The 14,719-nt window shown below is 38.5% G+C and overlaps 1 protein-coding gene across 1 annotated transcript in view; it reads right to left on the reverse strand.

Moving 5' to 3' along the window:
* Positions 1-1,263, reverse strand: part of ECT2 (epithelial cell transforming 2) — a 64,374-nt gene extending 63,111 nt beyond the window's left edge. The window contains exon 1 of the transcript XR_006207598.1: positions 1,155-1,263. The gene's annotated coding sequence lies outside the window, so the exon portion shown is untranslated. The remainder of the gene's footprint in view (positions 1-1,154) is intronic.
* Positions 1,264-14,719: the final 13,456 nt, after the last annotated feature.

The following is a 14,719-nucleotide window of genomic DNA, read 5'->3' on the forward strand; positions in this document are numbered from 1 at the left end:
AGGGAGACACAGAATCCTAAGCAGGCTCCAGGCTCTTAACTGTCAGCACAGAGCCCAACACAGGGCTGGGGACTCGAACTCACAAACTACAAGATCATAACCTGAACTGAGGTCAGACACTTAATGGATTGAGCCACCCAGGGCACCCTGTAAACTTTTTAAATAAAGACAAGAGGATCAGTGTTCATAAACTATACTAAGGTTATTTCTCATCCAAGAACATACTCAAGCAGTTTTTGACTAAATAACAGTAAAACATGCCTCTTTTCATCCCAAACAGAAAACCTGTCACTTAAATACTCACTTTAGGTTTCCCTTTACCTTTTTTTTTTTTTTAAAGCAATCATCTTTCAGAGGAGCTAAATACAATAGTGGGTATGATGGTTGTTATTACTGACAATAATAACATTAGTGTTAACATAAAAATTTTGGTTAATATCGGTTTAATGTTCAATATGTGGCAGATATTGTTCTAAGTCTTTTACTTGTATTTATCTAATCTTTGAAACAATCCTAAGAGGCAGGTACTATTATTATTGTCTCCATCTCATAAAGAAGCCTAGAAAAGAGAGGTTAAGTAACCACCCAAGTCATTAAAACAGGGATTCAAATCCAGGCTGATTCCAGAGGCTGCACTTTTAACCACCAAGCCAAACAAATCTGTACCGGGGAGGAAGGCGCACGCGGAGGGGTTGGGGAGAGGCCGGAATAAGCTGGCGTTTTAAAAACTAAAAACTAAGCTTCCTAAAGAGAAGACACCAAGAAGAATCTTAGAGTGAAACCACTAAACACTCTGAGATAAGCCCACAAAGGCTGCAGCTGCCGGCCGCCAGAGCCGCAGAGGACAATGCGGCTAGTCGAGAGCACTCTTCCCAACTCCCTCCCTTCACCCAGACATTCTTCCGGAAGAAATATCTAACCAGGTGAGCGAGTGAAGATGCCCAGCAACCTGGGGGACTTCGGGATCCCACTGCGCGTCACGGCCCAGCTGTCGGGAGTGCGGTGGGGGGGTTTCCAGAGCCAGGAAGCCTGGGCAGGGATGCTCCGGAATTCGCGGTCATCGGGGCGGGGCAGTCGGACTAGAGAAGGGGTCCACTGCTCCGGGAAGGTTGGCCCACTCCCACCTCCCCTACCCACACCCACAAAGTCCTCACCACTCTCAAAAATCGCCTTGAAAGTCCACCTTTTCAAGCACCGATTCCCCTCACTGTTACCGCCATTCCTCGCCGGTGTCAGCAACAAACAATTCAAAAAGTGAGCCGCTTTCTCTAAAAGCCATGCCGATTGGCGCGTGATGTCAACCTCCATCCCATAGGCTGGGGTCTCCAGAGGGGCGGTGATTGGCCGCTGCTCCCCGCCCACCTCGCCTCAGACGCCGATTGATTGGTTCTGCGTGTGTTTCAAATAAACCCAACGGCTCAGACGTCCGAACGTCGGGGGCGGGGGGGGGGGGGGGGGGGGGTTGTAAGAGAAGTGCCCGGATGTGGCCGGAAGGTGGAAGTGGTAGCTCCTGGGCTTCTCTGGGAGTGGCAGGTGTGTCTGTGGCTACCGCTTGTTTACTCAGTAAACATCCCATTTCCTGAGTCAAGTTTGAGTGGATTCTTCTCCCCTGCCAACTTTATTACTAACTGTCACTAAATCCTTTAAATCTGTGCCCCTACGGGTTGCCTGGAGCTGATTTTCCTGCCTGTATGCTTTCTGCTTTAGGAATGTTATTTAAAGTTGGCTAAAAGTGTTTTCACTTTGGTAGTTCTGTTGGAGTGACAGAGCCAGGACTTGGGAATTCGGGGACTCTCCAGGTAGACTTCAAATCAGCAGCCAGTTATTTAAATTCTGATGTATGGGCGCCTGGGTGGCTCAGTCAGTTAAGCATCAGAGTTTGGCTCTGGTCATGGTCTGGTGCTCCGTGAGTTCAAGCCCCACAACTGGCTTGAGCCCGTTTTGGATTTCGTGTCTCCCTCCCACTCTCTGCCCCTACCCTGCTCGCAGTCTGTGTCTCTCAAAATAATAAATAAACATTAAAGGTTTTTTTTAAGCATAAATAAATAAATTCTGATGTATGTAGGCACTTCTCTGGTCTGGCAAATTTAACGGGTGACTGGAATAAATTCTTAGTGTTTCTCGGACTTTTTTTTTTTTTTTTTTTAAACATAAGCTTGTATTTGAACAAATGTAAAAATACTTAGGGAGATTCTAGAATCTCCTGGAGCGAGAGTGAGCAGCTTCCTGCTGCCTCCTCCCCTCACCGTGAGATCTTTTCTTTCCTGTGAGGTCTAGCCAAGATTTTATCGTTTGTCCTGTAATTACGATTGCTATTGTAAAAACAATCTTTTATTTTCTTCAACTTCTAAATATAATACCCTATTAATATTATCTCTTTAAAAACAATAATCCCCCACCCAGGGTTCCCACCTAATCTCTGATTTAAGGAAAGGAGGGGAATCCTTTGCCCAAATCTTAAATTCCAGTAAGAGAAGGAAAACTTGTACTTTGGAATGGAATACTTCCGAACCTCACACACAGGTGAGAATTTACAAGTTTTCCTGATTTTGTCAGGCCAATTTAGAACACCTGAAAATTTCATAATGTAATCTAAAAAGTGACACAATCTGGTAATCCTTGATTTCCTTCTTTATAAATGAAGAAGATTTGCAGTGTGCCCTTCATTACAATGCTGTGATAACCGTCAAGGCAAACGGAAAAAAAAATAGTAATTGAAATTTCGCTTTGGAATGTGCTTTTGCATACTGAAACCGGGGTGTGCCCAGCATTCCAAAAATTCTCATCACTGAAATATATTAAGCCAGCGAAGGAAGCAGCCTATTTCCTCTGTGCACTGGTCTGTTAAACTAGTTTTGCACCCAAATCTAATGACTATGTGGTATCAGCACACGAAATGTATGCTAGCCTAGCAAAAGCTATACTTGATTGCTTTTGGAATATATGGCAGTTTGACTAACAAACAGGCAATAGTCTTCTTCCATTTCATAACCATGTAACCTCCTTTTACATTTCCTATCCGTATGGCCTCAAGCAAGTTATTTAACTTCTCTGTGCCTCAGTTTTACCTTCTATAAAAGGGTTTAATAGTACTTCATAGTACTGTTGTGAAAGAGTTAACATATACTGAAACATATTCTGTATGTTTAATATATATTAATATATGTAATTAAAACATATTCTGGGGGTGCCTGGGTGGCTTAGTCGGTTGGGCATCCAACTTCGGCTCAGGTCATGATCTCGCAGTTCGTGAGTTGGAGCCCCTTGTCAGGCTCTGTGCTGACAGCTCAGAGCCTGGAGCCTGCTTCAGATTCTATGTCTCCCTTTCTCTGCCCCTCTCCTGCTCATGCTGTCTCTGTCTCTCAAAAATAAATAAACAGTAAAAAAAAAAAAAAAAAAAAAAAAAAAAAAAAATTAATAAAAAAATTTTTAAAAACATGCTGGTATATGGTAAACATCTAATACATGTTAGCTGTTAATATTACTATGACTTTTACTACTGCTCTTGTGTCAGCTAAGCCCTGTAATTGCCTGATGGGACTGATGTTCATTACACTGCCTTCTCACCCCGACCACCGCAGCAATGGCACCTATGCTTCCCTTTGCCCCACGCTACCCTAGCCACAAACTAACCCCTCTCCAACGAAGCTCCAAGCTTGAAGCAGCCAAGACCTCCAGTGCTTTCTTTTCTAGCAGAAGGAGGACAATTTTTCTTCTACACCAAATCTAGTCTTCCTTTTCTCCTTTAAAGAAACCCTGCTGTCCTGCTGTGCTCGAGCTGTCTCCTCTTGTCTGGAAGACATGGCTCTCTTGCTATTGCCCTTGGCCAGGACTTTGTCCCCTTCCAAGGCAGGTCCTAGGTAAGATTCTTTGTGTTAAATGTTTGCCTCTCTCTCTAGGCCCCTTCACTGGAAATACAGTTATTATAATTATATATCAACCTCTGTTTGTATGGGGTAGATAAATGAAAATGAGGAGTAGCTTGAAAGAATAAACCATTAATTCTTATGTGTCATCCACAACTCCCAAAATACTGAATGAACAGGTTTTAAGATACAAAATACTGAAGGAATTTAACTGAATTTAAGTACTTAATATATTGAAGTGTGTTGACATTTTCCCTCAAGCAATAAAATAGTTTCTAGAGTGGGGGGGGGGTAAAAATTATGGAGATGGAGAAAATGAAATGTGAAAGATAGAACTACTGAGATTCCTCCTTTGGAGGATCAGCTTTCCCACCTCCATCTCCAAGCTGGGTGACACTCTGGACTCTCTTGACTCCCATCTCATACTTGTTCCTCCTTCTAGTTAATTCCCTCGTCTTCATATTTCCTTTTTCCTCCATCCCCTTCCCCTCCGTCTCCATCTTTCAGCTTCTTCAGAGCAGCAGAGAATGGGGAGTTAGGAAAGTTACTTTTGAGCTATGGGATATCTTTCTCCACCCAATACCCTCCCTAATAAGAGTATATCTGGAAAATTATTAAATCTGTTGCAACAAATGGGCAATGTTTGTTGTACTGGACTTTGATTTTATCACCTAAAGTTGTAACGAAATATATTACAACTTCTAGATTTTATTTTAAAGTGTGAAATGTTGGGGCGCCTGGGTGGCTCAGTTAGTTGAGCTCCAACTCTTGATTTCAGCTCAGGTCATAAACCCAAAGTCATGGGATCGAGCCCTGTGTTGGGCTCTGTGCTGAGCGTAGAGCCTGCTTAAGTTTCTCTCCCACTGCCCCTCTCCCCTGCTCTCTCTCTCAAATAAAAAATAAATAAAATGTGAGATGTTACATCATCAATCAGTAATACTATTTTATAGTAAATTTAAACATTTCATCATAGGATTAAATATTTTACTGTAACTATTAACATTAGGATGTCACATAGATTTCATGAAATTGTTTTCTCCTTCTATCACCATCCTTACCTCCCCAAAGCATTTTTAAGAGAGAGAACACAAGTGCAAGTGTGTACACACAAACAGGAGAGAGGCAGAGGGAGAGAGAGAGAGAGAGAGAGAGAGAGAGAATCCCAAGCAGGCTCTGTGCTGTCATACAAAGCCCTACACGGGACTCCATCTCACAAATCATGAGATCATGACCTGGGCCAAAATCAAGAGTTGGACACTTAACCAACTGACCCACCCAGGTGCCCCTCCTCAAAGCGTTTTTGAAGTACATAGCTATATTTAATGCCACAGGAGATACAAAGATTCAGTCTCTCTAAGTACTTATCTCTTAAGATTTGATTTCAAAAATTTTAATGAATAGCCTTGGAATTCTGTCCTTCCTTGGAATTAATAACATTTTCCAATGGAAATGTCATATTTCCAAGTTTGTTATAATGCAGCATCTCTTAACCCATGATCTCTGCCAATAAAAGAAGCTTTAGAAATTATAATCACTGGGAGCCAGAAGAAGCTATTTTACATACCTCAATAGCCAGCAATTAGGATTTGAATTGTAGCTTTATTCATATGAATCATTAGGCTATAAATCACTTAACATAGATTTGCAAGACTATACAAATTTAGCACATAAAGTTTCACTTGGACAAAGAGACTTAGCTTTGCTTGATGGAGCAAGAGGTTTCCAAATATGATGAGGCCATTATTTCAAATTATGTAATTTGATTAGTGAAATTCTAGATGTGGAAAAAAATTTCAGCTTGTTAGTCTCATTCTTCATTTTACAGATGACTTTTACCAATGCCAGCATCTTGGAGGTTTTATTCCTTTACCAAGGTCAGATAACTAGTTAGTGGCAAAATCAAGATCAAAAGTTTTATTTTCATTAATCTACTCTTTTTATTAAAATATTAATATCTATATTTTATATCATACTTATAAAAGTACCACTATCCCTAAGATACTTTCAGTTCCATAAGAGCCTTGTTGGTCTTCTTCACCTATGTATCTTCAGCACCTAGCAACAGTTCCTGGCATACAGTACCTTCTCTAAAGTTGTCGCAGGAAAAAGGTGTAATTGATCTCTAAGAATACATATTGCCTTCTTTTAATCCATTCTCCTGCCTGCATTCAGGGTGACATTATCTGAATCCAGACTCATCAGAGCACCTCCTTAAAACACTTCCATCCTACTGGGCCTGCAAGCACTGACCTCTACTTACATTTCCAGCTTCATCTTACACCATGTGCACTTTCCTTGAGTTCTATACCTGCCTTCCTTCTCAAGAGTTTTTTGCACCTGCTCTTCTCTCTACCGATCCCTCTGATCTGTATTCCTTTCACCTAGAGAAGGCAACTTTGACTGATCCTTCAGCATTTGCTCACTTTACCACTCCTTGGAAGGTCTTTCCTAACTAGCCACACTATCAGAACCATATTAACCACAGTGCCTAACACCTAGAAGGCATTCAATTAAATATTTGTTGAAATAATAAGTAAATGAATTAATGGATGAGCTCATTTGTATTATAATATCGGTTATGTTTTTTCCAAAGACACTAAAGAAAGTTTGCATTATTTTTACTTTCATCTAACCTATTTTTAATGACAGTTTTTCAGGAAAAACTAAGTGGCATGTTTCCAAAATTAATACATTTACATCAAGGATAAAATAATTTACATCTCTGACATTCGAGTAAATTACCCAAGAATTGAATGATTTTTGCACCACAGCTGGTCCCAGCTATGAGTGGGAGAGAGTTAATGGTACTGAATTGATTCAGTTAAGATTTGACAGTTTATGAACATAGGCAATTATCCATATCAAAAATTCAGTTTTCCTACAACCTGCACTTTCATTTATTAGGCACTGACACTCATAAATTACCTCTTCCACACTATCAACTAACTTGTAAATATCTGAGGTATCCTAAAGTAATACTGTCTGCCAGTTAAGTTTTGACAGCAGCTTTATCTTGTAGACTAGCATTTCCTATGACAACAATATGAATACCTTGATCGTACTTAGCAATATTTTTGTTGCTGCTGTTCAAATGAATGGAAAAAATGGGATTGTTAAGGTGAAATGAAAATAGAACACAGGCCATCAAAAAAATAGTGAAGACTTGACCTCAATTATATGCCCATTTGCAATAAGCAGATTAACTGTGGGTTTAATAATGAGAGAAAAATTACGTGTAAGAAATAATAATAGTGCATTGGGAACGTTTTTTAAAACCTGAAATAGGGTTGCAAGTGATATTTAAGTGCATAATGCAACTATATATAAATCCTATATGTAGAAAAGAATTAATTATGAAGAAATGCAATAAATGTTTTTAGTGTCTGTATCTGGCCAGTAGCACTTGAGATTATTTCTCCCTCTCCTTTCCATTTTTTTTTTTTTATGTTTTATTTACTTTTTGAGAGAGAGACAGTGCAAATGGTGGAGGTGCAGAGAGAAAGGGAAACACAGAATCTGAAGCAGGCTCCAGGCTCTGAGCTGTCAGCACAGAGCCTGACGCGGGGCTCGAAATCATAAACCACGAGATCATGATCTGGGTCGAAGTCGGACGCTTAACTTACTGAGCCACCCAAGCACCCCTCCATTTTTTTTTTTTTTTTGGTACTTCTCAAATATTTTATCCTGAGTGTGTTTTAGTGGACAATTGTTGTTTTCCTGGCTGTTAAACATTTAACTCTTCATTCCTAATAATACTCCAACATCCCTTTTGAGGAATCCCTCATGGAATATGGTTTAATGAGAGGTAATGCTTCTCTGTTACCACAGATAAGAATGGGGCTGCAGTCTTCCTTGAGTAAAGCTCTGCCAATCAGATGCTATCTTTATAGGACTTTGTTTTTTAGCATGTGCTAAAGATATGGAAAGAAGTGAGGATCATACGCATTCCAGTAGCCAACAGCAATGTGCAAACCAGAGTCTGTGGATGCAATAACCTTTGCTAGTATTTCTACCACCTACCACTCCTCACTAGCTCCTGTTCATTTCCCAAGGTTGATCCTCACATTAATTGTGCAAAAAAATAAATCTTTTTATCCTTTAAGATAGTTAGTTGCTATTGCTTGTGACCAAGAATGACAAGATGTGTTACTTTTACAAATCCAAATCTTGTCAGCTCTACCTTCAAAATATATCGAGAACAGACCTGTTCTCCCCTCCCCATTACCCTTTTCTAGGCTAACATCTTCCCTTACCTGAACTATTGCAGTAGCCCCCCTAACTCATCTCCCCATTTTCACCCTTAAACATTCGCTGTCTATTCTCAGTAAAGCAACTAGAGCATTCCTGTGAAAACAGAAGTCAGCTCTTGTCACTGTGCTCAAAAAACTTTAATAGCTTCCCATTCATCACCTACTCCTCTCCCCTTCACAGCCACCCCAGGTCCCCTTTTGCCTCACTTTTTTTTTTTTTTCATTTCATACCTGATCTGGGAAACAAAGGCAAAAGAAAAAATTGAATTTCCTTACAACTTACAGCCCATTGGCAAGTCCTTGAGACAGGCAGAATGACACTCCTCTAGGAACTCAACTGCCTCAACGATGACACTTTGCTAAGGGCAAAAAGCAATCTTAGCTTAACATTATCCTGACCTCCGGGATCCTGTAAGTCTACCTTAACACATAAGAATTCCTTTGGAAACTTCCTTTATCTCTACCCCTCAAGATATACATTAGCAATCATCCTCCAAGCATTTGGCCCACTGATATACATCTGAAAGATCTCATGACTGAGTTTTTACTAAACAGTAATAAATGACTTTTCCTAATCATAGCTAGCCCCCTCGGATCCTGGGAACCTTGCCTCCAAAATATTTTGGAGACTTGCTCTGTCCCTAACCTCCTCCTAACTTGAAAGTATATAATCAGTCACCTGTCAGAACCCCAGTGTAGCTCTTTCTGCCTAGGGGTCCCGTCCCTGTGCTTTAATAGAACCACCTTTTTGCACTGAAGTCATCTCAAGAATTCTTTCTTGGCTGTTGGCTCTAAACCCAAACATTTCCACATCAATACCATTATTACCTGCAGTTCAGTCATTGTTTATCCTCTGTCTCTCCATACTAGAATGTGAGCTCCATGAAGGCAGAGCGTTTTGTCTGTTTTGTTCCCTGACATATTTCCAGTGACCAGGTCACTACCTGCCACATTATAGGTACTCACATTTTTTTCAAAGAAAGAATAAGCAAAAGAAGAAATGGGGAATGAAAAATGAAAAGGAGGAAGAAGGGAAAGATCTAAGAAATTTTAAATACTACATGTTGTAATGAAAATTTAGTCATTTATCAATTGTTTTAAAGTTTCTTTTAAAAAAGTTTTTATTTAAATTCCAGTTAGTTAACATACAGTGTAATATTAGTTTCAGTTGTACAATGAGTGGTTCAACACTTCCGTATAACCCCCAGTGCTCATCAAAACAAGTTCCCTCCTTAATCCCCATCACCCATTTTCCCACCCCACCCCCCACCTCCTCTCTGGTAATCATCAGTTTGTTCTCTATAGTTAAGTTTTCAAGTTTTTTAAAAAAATCTTTATTTATTTGAGAATGAATGTGAGTGAGGGAGGAGCACAGAGAGAGAGAGAGAGAGAGAGAGAGAGAGGCAGAAAGAGAATCCCAAACAAGCTCCATGATCAGTGCAGAGCCCAATGCAGGGCTTAATCCCACGACCATGAGATTATGACCTGAGCCAAAATCAAGAGTCAGAAAGCTTAACCAATTGAGCCCCCCAGGTTTTCAAACTTTTTGAATATTTCTTCAGATGAAACATCACAATGAACTCCCATATATAAAACAGATAAGAGCCAAGCTTAATTGAAATAGGGGAAGAGAGATCCTGACTTGACTTCATAAAGACTCTGCAGAAATTTAAGTTTTTTCTAGAACACAAAATCTGAAAACCACTGACCACTGAATTTGAAGGATCAGACCCTTAACTTATAGAACAGGAAGTTGAGATTTACTCCTAATAGAAATTCACACCCATTTTTGAAGTTATCTTGTAAAAAAGGTAATTGTTTTTGAATTTGAATCTAATTAATCTCCAAATCTGACTTTTTAAGTAAATACAGGAACCAGAGAAATGATCAATTACACCATAAGGATACAATCAGCAAGATCTGAACTTGCAGACACTCTGCAACAAAACCTGGTTTCTCCAACAAATAAACAGCAAGAAGAAAATGAGCAACAAAGGGGTAATCAATAGATCTGACTTAAGAGACATATAACCAAGCACAATATATGGATTTAATTTGGATCATGATTCCAACTTAAAAAAAAACATGAGAATAGGATTTCTGCTTCTCCTATATCTGAATAAACTGTTAAATAACCAATTCTTTTGCAAATAACAACTATACATATTGAGGAAAGTGCAAAAAAATATTCTGAACAGTGGAAAAAAGCAGTGATCAAAAGATTCTGCAGGGGAGTAAAAACTTGGGCTGACATGGGATAAGTTTCACAACTTTATGGCTATTAGAATATGAAAACTCTTGGGGCGCCTGGGTGGCTCAGTCAGTTAAGCATTTGACTCTTGATTTTGGCTCAGGTCAAGATCTCACGGTGGTGAGATTGAGCCCCACATAGGTCTCTGTGCTAAGCGTGGAGCCTGCTTGAGATTCTCTCCCCCACTGCTGCCTGCCCCTCTACCCTTCTCTCACTTGCGTGTGTGCACGCTCTCTCTCTCTCTCTTTCCCTCTCAAAAAATAAGAATAAAATAAACAAAATTTTTAAAAAGTGTTTAAACAGAGATAGTCAGTATCAAGTCTGGTGAGGATGTAGAAAATAGGACCTCTCATACATTGCTAGTGTGGGTGTTTCTTGCAGTTAAACACACAATTGCTTAATATCCAGCAATCCCATTCCCATATATAAGAATGCTTGAGGAAATTTTATTCACAATTGCTAAAAAGTGGAAAAAACTCAAACGTATATCATTAGTGAATGCATCAACAGAGAGCGATACATCACATCCCACATTTGGGATGTACTCAGCAATTTCCGTGCAACCAAAAGGATAATTCCCAGAAGAATTACGTTAAGTGAAATAAACCAGAAACAAAAAGCTAAATGTTGTTATGATTCCATTTATATGGATTCTGAAAAAGATAAAGATAAGGCCAAAAACAGATTAGTGATTGAGAGGCTGAGGGTAAGGAGATAGGTTTACTACAGAGCCACAAAAAACCTTTTGGGGATGGTAAAGTATTCACGTCTTGAGTGTGGTAATAGCTACACAAATGTATACCTTTGTCAAAACTCATGAATTTTACTGCATACAATACCTCGATAAACATATTTTTAAAAAGAACAAAATGGAATCTGTTTTCAAAATTTTTCCAGAATGGGAAATACAACAGTTAAAATCCAAAATTAACTGGATGGACTTAACAGTAGAATATAGGTGATAGAGGAAAGAGTCCATTAACTTGAAAATAGATTAATAGAAATTATTCAATAGTAACACCAAGAGAGAAAAAGTTTGGCTAAAAAAAAAAAAAAAAAATGAGAGCTTCAAGAACCTGTGGGAAAATATCACATGTAATTGGAGTCCCATTGTTAAGAAACAATGGCCCCAAATTTCTCAAACTTGTCAAAAGACATGGATAGCTTTTGCCACAAGAAAAGTTTTTACTTCCAGAAGATCCGCAAACCCAACTTAGGATAAATACAAAGTAAGTCTTACATATCATAGTCAAATTGCTGAAAACCAAAGATAAGTTTTAAATCCGTGATGACTAGGCTACTGAAATTGCAGCAAGCATATGAGACCAAGTAAACTGTGTGAGATGCTAAGGACCAGAGAGCACAGACAGGCAAAGAAATTCTCTATTTTGGACAACAAAGGTAAATCAGAGGAAACTTAAAATTCAGGCAATTGTATGATTCCTAAAGTTCTTAACCTTTGCCCTATAGTGAGTGAACTAGAAACTTCTCTTAGATTCTAGTGCCTTTGAGCTCATGTCCCATAAGTTGTCAATTCCTGCACTTAACAGATGTCATTTGCGAGCATTTGTGAGGATTGCATAAAATAGTATTAGTGTGGAGAACAGTGCATTGAAAGCATTCACTAAATGCTAGCTATTACTATTATTATTTATCTGACAAATATTTATGAGTACTTATTATACACCAGGCACTGTGCTGGACCCTGGGGATAAAACTATGAACAAGTTGATGCAGTCTTTGCCCTCATAGAGCTCAGAGTTTGGTGAGGTCTATCTCAACAATCCCCATTCCAGCCCACTACTTTCCTCTTCATACAACTGGAGTTCACAAGGCCATACGACATCCTAACCATCCATGGTAGATAGGTAATTTCATGGTAATGTGTAAAGTAGAAAAATGTTTCCCTAATGTACACTAACATGAAAGTTGTGATGCTTGATATTGTCACAGATGTGATAAAAAAAGCCCAATGCTTTATCTCTCATTATTTTTACCTTCTCTTTCACACACAGTTGAATTTATTTTATAGAGGCTATTAAAATATTAGGCTATTTTCTCCTTCATTAAGCATAATTTGCTTTAATTTTTCATTAACATTTTGCCTGCTTCTCTTTTTGAAAATTAAATGGAGCTGGTATGTAGAGTATAATAACGAGTTGAGATGTTTATCAATATTTTAAAATTACCTTGTTTTATTTTCCTAATTAAAATATTGTTCATTTGTTTTCTTTTCTTTTCGCATTAATGTGACTGACCAAGGAATGTATATGCATTAAATCACTGCTCTTGGGAACACCAATATGAAATTAAAAGTCATTATGTTAACATATAGCAGATATCTCTAGACAGCACTTCTATATTGCTTAATTTTTAAAATTGTGAACATGGTTTAATTTTATAATTTAAAAGTTGGGGAAACAAAATAGCCCTAATTATGCCATTCTCCTTATCAAACCCTTGACTCTCTATTAGTTATCAGTAGCATACATCCAAGCACTTTCCCATGAACACTCAAGGTCTTTTACCAACTCTCCCCCATAGCAGATAGAACAAATATGTTTCCATGCTATGAAAATAAGAAACATAAATTAAAAGACCCATTTCCTGGAATCTCTTAGAATACCTTAAGGTAGGAAACACAATTCATATATTTATCTGAAATTTTTAAATGAGAAATTAAATAAATCATCTATCCATAAATTTTACAATAGTGCAAATCTCAAAAACAAAAATAAAAAAAAAAGCTTGAGTTTCTAGTCTATTAGTCTATTTCATTATCTGTTAGAATTGTAATGAATATATTTACTATCTTACTATCTTAGGTCCCTAAAGAAAAATCAATTGTGTTTGATTATCACAAGATTATCAAAAGGAAGGGATTCTTTAGTAAAACCAACTTTGTACTGTCTTAGGAAGCTCTGGCTTGATTTCTTGAGTTTAATTTAAAATTCCTCAAGACAAGAAAAATTATTATGGCACAGTTCTTCTTCTTGAATAAGGAGAGGGATTTAAGCATAAGCTTTGTTTCCTAGGCCATACAAATGAGTGAGGTTCTAGTTCACTGTCTTTGGCTTATACCACACTACTGGGCTTCACTTCCACCTGCTTCACTTGGTTCTCCTTTTTATGTCTATCATATGTGGACATACACGGCCAGGAACCAGGGATCCCACAGTGATGCCTCTTTCCCATGGGTCCTGAATAGCTTAGGCTGAGTCAAAGTATACTGACCCCCCTACTTTTTTTTTAAGTTTGTTTGTTTATCTATCTATCTATCTATCTATCTATCTATCTATCTAGTAATCTCTACACCCAACATAGGGCTTGAACTCACAATCCCAAGATTAAGAGTCACATGCTCTTCCAACTGAGTCAGCCAAGTACATCTGGCCCCACTACTTTTATAAGGGATGTGAATCTGCTTTATAAGTACTGGGTCCATAAAACATCATTTTCTTTAGTGTTCTAAATTAGATATATCTGCCTAAGCTTGCTATTTATCAGGACTGGTGGGAAATTTAATCCACCTTATTTACCTGATTTTATGGGAGAATGAAGATAGGACAGACGGGCTCCACCCCTTCTCTAGATCATAAATAATCTAGGTCATCATATACAATCCAGAAAAAATGGGGGAAAGGGTTCTGGTCCATTTTGATCACCTTTGAAATGTTAATTATCGATGCCTGCATAAATCATTTGCAGGAAGACACTTCTATTCCTTTTATGCTATGCTTGAACAAGAGTATCTTTCATGTTCCCAAACTAGGACCCTTGGTGTTCAGTCCCCAGGCATCCCCAAGCTGTCCCTGCTCAGTAGCTGCCCCTGTTTCTTCCTTCTCCAGGAGTGCTGCCTGCGAGTTGGGTCTGAGATCTTCCTCACTCTTAGAACTGCCTCTACCATGTTCCGGAAAAATGCACTGGGAGTCAAAATCCATCTTCACCTCAAAGAACTATATCTTCTCCCTCTCCTCCTTCCCTCCAGTGCTTCTGAAACAAAGTGGCTTACTTCCTCGAGGGCAAAGGGGAGAATGCTCATAGGGCCTTCCATTCCTGGAGCTTTTCATGGAAAGGAACTCTCGGTCCTATAGGTACTTTGTTTAATGCTAATTTACTACACTAATTATTTAAACCTGGGTTGTGAGATACTAAAACAAAGCAAATTAAATTAAACATTGATTATTTACTTAATGAAACACTGAAACATATAATAGAAATGTCATAATTAAAAATCACAAGTCTAATACATCAGATTTTCTTAAATATTACATACACATTTATCAAACTAAATACAAACTATATTGATTACAAAACTTCTTACTACTTTTATACTTCAAGTAGTTAGAAAA

Source organism: Panthera tigris, chromosome C2 (genome assembly GCF_018350195.1).
Source record: "Panthera tigris isolate Pti1 chromosome C2, P.tigris_Pti1_mat1.1, whole genome shotgun sequence".
NCBI lineage: Eukaryota > Metazoa > Chordata > Mammalia > Carnivora > Felidae > Panthera > Panthera tigris.